Source organism: Pristis pectinata, chromosome 39 (assembly GCF_009764475.1).
Source record: "Pristis pectinata isolate sPriPec2 chromosome 39, sPriPec2.1.pri, whole genome shotgun sequence".
Taxonomy (NCBI): Eukaryota; Metazoa; Chordata; class Chondrichthyes; order Rhinopristiformes; family Pristidae; genus Pristis; species Pristis pectinata.
Genome location: NC_067442.1, coordinates 8072661 through 8081161, shown reverse-complemented (window position 1 = coordinate 8081161; position 8501 = coordinate 8072661). Strand labels below are relative to the sequence as shown.

Genomic DNA, 8501 nt, shown 5'->3' with positions numbered 1-8501 from the left:
GATGTTACTGAAATGAAGGGCTTGCATTATAAGGACAGACTGGGCCAGCTGGGGCATTTTTCCCTGGTGTAGCAGGCCGAGGGGGTGACCTTACGGAGGCAGATAAATCATGAGGGGAACGGATAGGGTGAGTGGTCACAGCCTTTTACCCAGAGTAGAGATGACTAAAACCAGAGTGAACAGGCTTAGGGTGAGAGGGACAACTTTTCCACACAGAGGGTGGTGGATGTGTGGAACGAACTGCCAGAGGAAGTGGGAGAGGTGGGTACATTTACAATGTTTAAAAGGCATTTGGACAGGTACATGGACAGGAACGGTTCAGAGGGATTTGGGCCAAACGAAGGTGAATGGGCCGAGCTCAGACAGGCGTGGATGAGTTGGGCTGAAGGGCCTGTCTCTGTGCTGTACAACTGTCTGACTCCAGGCAGAGGTGTGTACAACAAGAGGGCAGAGGTTTTTGGAGAGGAGCAAGGGCTTTACAGGGGCCCGAGGAAGAATTTCTACTTTCCCCCAGAGGGACGTTACAACCTGGAACACACTGTCTGAGGGGGTGGTACAGCTACGTATTTAAGGACCATGGGGATGTGCACTTGAATCATCAAGGCACAGTAGGTGACAGACCAAGTGCTAAATCAGCAGAGACAGATTATCGGTGGTCGGCATCGGACACGATGGGCCGAAGAGCTTGTTTCTCCGCAGCATAAACCTGTGAGTGTGGAAGTGCAGTGGGAAGCTGGAACACAGCACTTCAGGCCGGACTCACCTGGAACATTCAGAACCCAGGGGCAGGGATTTCTGTTGGACCAGGGGACGGAGGGGCAAATAATGAACCACCTCCCTTCTGTAGGGCATCAAGATCTCCTGCCCACCATCACTGAGTGTGTGACACCAGATGCATCAATAACAGTCCTTTTACGTGGGAAATTGGGGAACGACTGAGGATAATACTGGTCGTCCCGAAAATCAATTTCCCTATCCTTCGGCTGGAAACAACACAGTGCCACGAGGTCGATTCGAACTAAATACCTTTATTAGCAGTGCACGCTAAGCGAATTCCCTTCAGCACCCACTAAGAGTCGCTTCCCGAGTTCTCCCAGTACAAAGGGGTAGACAGATATTTATACAGGGTATTGTCACGCACCACTTTAATGAGTTCAGGTGCCGGAGTTCTTGGTTGAGCAGGAAACGGACAAAGGGCTACTGCAGATGGACAAAGAGCAGCCTCACACCACAGGTTCAACTAATCATTTTGCAATCGGGTGAGACAAAGGCAGGTATCACCTTCATTGTTTGAGACAGCCTTCCATTTCCCGTTAAGATTGACCATCATCTCCATAGTCAAGCATAATGGGAATCCAATTAAGTTCCAGACACAGCAATTACCATACAGCACCCAGCCCAGGAAAGCAGTGGTGTGGCTGTTCTGGCCCGAAGGACACTTTTTAAATCAGTATTTCGAGCAGCCATAATTCTCATCCGTCTTAAGATATCAATACAGTTCTCGTTTATTAATCCTACACCCTCCTTAATACGAGGAGAGATGGCTGACAGCTCGGTCACAGTGGGAGGATCCAAGTATCATCTCAAGAGGACAAGGGGTTCAGTGAGACAAGCTCAGAGCTGAGACCCAGGCAGCCAAACTCACTGCAGGACAGTGGTGGTGCGTAGTAGTCACAGAGTTGTACAGCGCAGGAACAGGCCCTTCGGCCCACCACATCAATGCTGACCATCACATCTATCTCCAGCAATCCCACCTGCCTGCATTAATTCCACATCCCTCCATGCCTTGCTCATTCAATAACCTGTGCAGATGCTACTTAAGTGTTGTTTCACAGTTACCTGAAAGTGACAACACAGGTAGACAGGGTCATGAAAATGATGTTTGGCATGCTGCCCTCATCAGAATTATGGAAAAGAGTTGGGACGTGTTACAGCTGCACAAACCATTGGTCAGGCCACACTCAGAGTGTTGTGGACAGTTCTGGTCACCACACTACAGGAAAGGAGTGATTTAGCTTCACAGGGTGCAGAAAGGGTATTGCCTGGATTGGAGGGCTTGAGCTTTCAGGAGACATTGGATCAGCTGGGTCTGTTTTCCCTGGTGTGAAGGAGGCTGAGAGGTGACATAATGGAGGGGGTATAAACTTATGTGAGGCATAGATGGCGTAGTTACCTAGTGTCTGGTTCCCATGGTATGGGTGTCTGAAGCTAGAGGGCACAGGTTTAAGGTGAGAGGGAGGAGGTTTAAAGGGGATCTGAGGGGTAAATATTTCACACAGAGAATAGTTGGTACCTGCAATGAGCTGCCAGAGGAGGTGGAGGCAGGAACACACAAGGTCTCTGTGCTCAGCAACACCCCAGGACCCTGCCATTCACTGTGTACATCCGGCTCTGGTTTAACTTCCTGAAATGGAGTCATAGATTCAAACAGCACAGAAATGGGCCCTTCAGCCCAACACATCCATGCTGACCAAGTTGCCTACCTGGGCTAGTTCCATCTGCCTGTGTTTAGCCCATATCCCTCTGAACCTTTTTGATCCATGTCCCTGTCCAATTGTGTTTTAAGTGCAATTATAGCTGTACCTGCCGCTACAGCTTCCTCCACATCCCCACCAACCTGTGTGTGGAAACCTGCCCCTCAACTCCCATTTAAATGCTTCCCCATTCACCTTACCTCTGGGTTTGGACTGCCTGACTCTGGGAAAGAGACTGTGAACAGTCACCTCATCCATGCTCCTCATGATCTGATATCCTTCCATAAGGTCACCCTGCAGCCTCCAACGCTCCAGGGAAACAGCTGCAGCCTCTCCAGTCTCTCCCTGTAACTCTAGCCCTCCAGTCCCGGAACTTCCTTGACTTTTCTGCACACTCTCTAGGTAAATCATGTCCTTTCATGTAGCTGGGTGGCCAGAACTGCACACAATACACCACATGCAATCTCACCAACATCTTGTACAGTTGTAACACGACATCCTGACTCGTGCACTCAGTGCCTGAAGGCAAGCGTGCCCAACTCCTCCTTCACCACCCGGACTGCCTGTGTCACAACTTTCAGGGACCCATGCACGGAGGTCTCTCTGTCCTGCAGTAATCTCTAGGCCTTAGCCATGGTCCTGTCTTGGTTTACCTTACCAAGCGCAACACTGTGCAGTTATCCGAGCTAAATTCCACTTGTCATTCCCAATTTTATCTATATCTTGGTGTAATCTTACCAATTTTGGAGTCACCTGTAACTAATTAATTATTCTCAGCCAAATCATTAATGCATGTCACAAATAACAGAGGAGCAGCACCGGTCCCTGTGGGTCACCACTGGTCACAGGCCTCCTGTCTGAAATGGAAGGGATGTGAGGATACAAAAGGGGCCACAGAGGGAGGAGAGCAGAGATGTCAGAGGGTCCCAGGGTCTGTTAGGTAATGAGAGGAACAGAGACACTCACCGCTCACCGGCCAGCAGGCAGGAAGAGAAGAGGCCGATGCCCACAGTGGAGGAGCAGTCAGGCCCACAGACTCCACCAGTCAGGTCACAGATCCACATGGGAACGGCAGAGAGCGAGGAGCAGCCCGTCTGATCCAGTCGCCGCCTCCTCCATCTCTCCACATCACCCTGCAAACCACAGGAGAAGCCGATGGCATCACCTCTCATTCTTCTAACCCCAGCAGGTACAGACCGACCCCGCTTCAGTTCAGCCCTTGACCTCAGGACCCTTTGTTTTAGATGGGAAGCAAATAAAACCCTGCAGATGCGGGAAGCCCGGGACAGAGGCAGCCCCTGCTGGGAACCCTCAGCAGCTCAGGCAGCGCCTGTGGAGACAGAACCAGAGCTGAGACACGGGGCTGAACCTCTGCTTCTCTCCCCGCAGATGCTGCCCGACCTGCCGGGTGTCGCCAGCAGCTGCTGCCCTGGTTTGCCCCCGGGAGCCCCTGTCGGCTGGTGTCGGAGGCGCCGACTGGAGGGAGCAGTTTCCCTGCAGCGGCCCTTTCAGCGCAGCTTCAGCCGGCTCAATGCTTCCCCTTCCCAGCCCATGGGATCTGATCCCAGGGGGGATCAACCCCCGGGCCCTGCATCCTCAGGCCGCCCCGCGGGGGCAGAGGCAACACTGGGAGCGCAGGCCCGCTGCGGCCTCCCCAGTGTCCGCCCCCCGCCCGGCCGCCCCCGGCTCCCGGCCCCTCGCTGCTCTTCCCTTCTCTGCCCCGCTACTGAAGGCGGCGACCCGTCCGCCTCCTTCCCCACCCGCTCCCCCTTCAGTGCGGCCCCCCAACCCCCGGCCGCTGCCGCCCCGCCCGGTGGGAAGCCTCACCGCCGCTCCAGGCCCCGACCGGCCCGTTGCTGGGGGAACGACGTCCGTGACGTCACCGCGCACACGGCTCGGCCGGTTCGCTGCCTGTCACGTGACGGTCAATTATCGGAGCCGCTGGGACCCTGTCAGTGTTGCAGAGACATTGCTGGAACTCTCTGGGAAGCAGAGATTCAGACAGAGACATTTCGGTGCAAAGTCCTTAACTGCGGAAGGGAAATAGAAATTGTAACCGAGGGAGAAGATTGTATAAAAATGAACAAAATATGAGCTAGAACATTAGACAGCGTAGCGGTTAGCGCGGCGCCTTCCAGCGCCAGCGATCGGGGTTCGGTTCCCGTCGCTTTCTGTAAGGAGTTTGTACCTTCCCCCGTGTCTGCCTGGGTTTCCTCCGGGTGCTCCAGTTTCCTCCCACATTGCAAAAGACGAACGGGGAGGTTAATTTGGGTTTAAAATGGGCGGCGCGGACTCATTGGGCCGGAAGGGCCTGTTACCACGCTGTAAATAAAATTTAAATTCAAGTTTAATACAGTTCAGCAGAAATGTGAAAATATAAATAGTAACCGTTTATCCTGAGATTTCTTTCCAAAAACATTCAGAAAGTGGCTGCAGGTGCTGTGCAAAGTGAGTCTGGAGGGTTACTAATGGAAAATTAGGAGATAACAGAGGCCCAACCGGTCCATGCCAACCAAGATGCCTTTCTAAACCTGTCTTATTTATACGATAATATCTTTATTGGTCACATGTACATCAAAACACACAGTGAAATACACCTTTTGCGTAGAGTGTTCTGGGAGCAGCCCGCAAGTGTCGCCACGCTTCCGGCGCCAACATAGCTTGCCCATAACTTCCTAACCTGTACATCTTTGGAATGTGGGAGGAAACCGGAGCACCTGGAGGAAACCGGCGCAGACACAGGGAGAATGTACAAACCTTATTGCCAACATTTGCCCCATATCCCTCTAACCCTTCCCTATCCATACACCTGTCCAGGTGACTTTCAGATGCTGTTATTGTACCAGTCTCAACCTCTTCCTTGACAAGACCCTTAACAGTGTTGGTGTACAGAGGGATCTTGGGGTCCAAGTCCACAGCTCCCAGAAAGTTGCTACACAGGTTGATAGGGTGGCATACTTGCCTTTATCAGTCGAGACACTGAGTTCAAGAGATGGGAAGTTATGTTGCAACTTTCTAAAGCTCTGGTTCGGCCACATCTGAAAGATTGCATTCAGTTCTGGTTGCCCCATTATAGGAAAGATATGGAGGCTTTGGAGAGGGTGCAGAATGGGTTTCCACAGATGCTGCCTGGATGAGAGGCCATGAGCTATAAAGGAGAGGTTGGACAGACTTGGATTGTGTTCTCTGGAGTGGCAGTAGCTGGGAGGAGACCTGATAAAGGTTGAGAACATTATGAGATGCATAGATAGAGTAGGCAGCAGGGATGTTTTTCCCAGGGCTGAAATATCTAAGACCAGAGGACATGCATTTAAGGTGAGAGGGGGCATAGTTCAAAAGAGATGTGCAGGGCGAGTTTTTTTTCTTACACAGAGAGTGGTGGGTGCCTGGAGTGTGCTATCAGGGGTGGGAGTGGAGGTAAATATGATCAGAGCTGTTTGAGAGGCACATGGATGTGCAGAGAATGGAGGGGCATGGACATTGTGTAGGTAGAAATGATTCGAGTAGTTAGGCATTTCATTACCAGCTTAACCAGTTCAGCCCAACATCGAGGGTCGAAGGGCCTGTTGCTGGGCTGTACTGTTCTCTGGGAACAAATCAGGTGCAAAGTCCATGACTGAGTCACAGAGTAAAACAGCACGGAAACAGGCCCTTCTGCCCAACTGGACCATGCCGACCACAGCATCCTCTGCTAGTCCCAGTTGCCCACATTCAGCCCATAACCCTCCAAGCCCCTTCCCATCCATGTACTTATCCAAATGCCTATGAAATGGTACAATTGTACCTGCCTCGACCACTTCCTCTGGCAACTCATTCCAGGTACTCACTGCTCTCTGTGTAAAGAAGTTACCTCTCAGGTCTCTTTAAATCTCCCCCCCCTTATCTTGTATCTGTTGCATCTGGTTCTGGACTCCCCAACCCTGGGGAAAAGACTTATGACCGTCCACCTGGTCCAAACCCCTCATGATTTAGAAACTTCTATGAGGTCACCCCTCATTCTCCTGCACTCCAAGGAATAAAGATCCAGTGTGGCCAACCTCTCCCTATAACTCAGACCCTCTGGTCCAGGCAGCATGAATTTCTTCTGCACCCTCTCCAGCTTAACAACATCTTTCCTATAACAGGGTGACCAAAACTGTGCTCAATACTTCCAAGTGCGGCCTCACCAGTGACTTACATAACTGCAACATAATGTCCCCACTCCTAAACTCCATGCCCTGAGTGACAAACCCCAGCATGCTAAACGGCTTCTTCACCACCCTGTCCACTGGTGTGGCCACTTTCAGTGAACTGTGCACTTGTACTCCCAGCTCCCTCTGTCCACACACTCCTCCCTGCCCTGCCATTTCACTGTACAAGTCCCACCCTGGTCTGACTGTCCAAAATGCATCAGCTCACACTTTTCTAACCTTCAACCATCACCCTCTGCTTCCCATCATCGAGACAATTCAGAATTCACGGTAGATGAAGAGATCATGAGTCACCTTGATCATACAAGAGGCCCGTTCAAGAGTCTTACAGCAGCAGGAGAGAAGCTGTCCTTGAGCCTGGTGATACATGTTCTCAATACTTTCTATCTTCTGCTCGATGGAGGGTGGGGTGGAGAGAATGACCAGGGTGGGAGGGGTCATTGATTATGTTGGCTGCTTTCCTGAGGCAGAGGGACATGGAGACAGAGTCAATGGAGGGGAGGCTGGTTTCCGTGATGGACTGCGCTGTGTTCACAAAGTTCTTCTGTGGTTTGACTTCACGAATTGCAACAGCTCACACTGATCTGGATTGAATGACATTTACCATTGCTCAGCCGACTTCCCCAGCTGACCAAGACCCCCCTGTAATGTTTGATAACCCTCTTCACTCTCCACCCCACCACCTGGTTCAGTGACATCTGCAAACTGACCAACCCACGGCTCCTACATTCTCATCCAAATCGTTCATATAATGATGAACAACAGTGGGCCCAGCACCGATCCCTGTGACCCGCCCCTGGTCACAGGCCTCCAGTCCGAAAAACAACCTCTACCGTCTCCCTCTGCCTCCCACCATCAAGGCAGTTCTGTATCCACTGAGCGACCTCCCCCTGGTCCCCGTATGATCTCACCTTCCAGACTCTCCCTCCATGGGGCACCTCGTATAATGTGTGTGTCATTTATGGATTTCACGTGAATGATGTGTCTCTGATGCTGTGTGCCTGTGATGCTGCTGCAAGGAAGTTTATCGTCGCACCTGTGCGGACATGAGGACGTCGATGTTATAATAAAATAATTGCCTTTGATTTTTTTTAATCAAAGGCCTCGCTAAAGTCCATACAGACAGTATCCCCCGCCCTGCCCTCATCAATCCTCCTGGTTACCCCTTCACAAAACTCGAACAGATTTGTGAGATTAACCGGGGAATTGAAGAGAAAAGTCAGGAGGTTTGGTGTCGATTATACAGAATATTGTTGATCCCACAGCTGGAGCCTGTGAACGGTGTTGGTCTCCTGTTTAAACTGAAAGTGCAGCCCCCGTAAGGAAGAGGTGAGGCCAACCCCAATCCCGGGATCAGAGACCGTGAGGAGCGCCGGACTCGGAGTGTTTAACAGTTACTGAGCTGGGAAACTACAAGTAACCCCCGAGACTCCGCAGCCCGGGTGGAGCGGAGAGGGAAACCTGTCCTGGGAACTGTGCACCGGGCCCACAGTTTGTGCTGTGAAGGTGCAGATGTGAACATTGTGTCAGGGAGAGTGTGTTAAAGGGGCGGGCGGCTTCGACTGGTGTCACTGTGTTTGTGGGTCCGATCACATCGCCGGATTTCCCAGTCCCTCCTGTGGAAAATGGAAAGATTTCCCTGTCACGGGATCGCCCCGCTCCCCAGCCCAGTCCTGAAGTGGGAATTAGCCGCAAAGTTTTAGTCGGTTTCAATATTTCAGTGGAAAAGCAGCGAACATGTCAGCGATCGGGGAGAGAACGCGGGCAGTGCAGCAATGAAACGGGTTGAAATGGAAAGCGCCGCCTTTAATTCGGATCAAACTTTGTTTACAGCAAA

The 8501-nt window shown here is 51.7% G+C and overlaps 1 protein-coding gene across 4 annotated transcripts in view; it reads right to left on the bottom strand.

Annotated features, from left to right (window-relative positions):
- The window catches only part of LOC127587210 (histone H4), a 226995-nt gene that overhangs the window by 191049 nt on the left and 27445 nt on the right, over positions 1-8501 (bottom strand). The gene's annotated exons all lie outside the window — the stretch shown is intronic.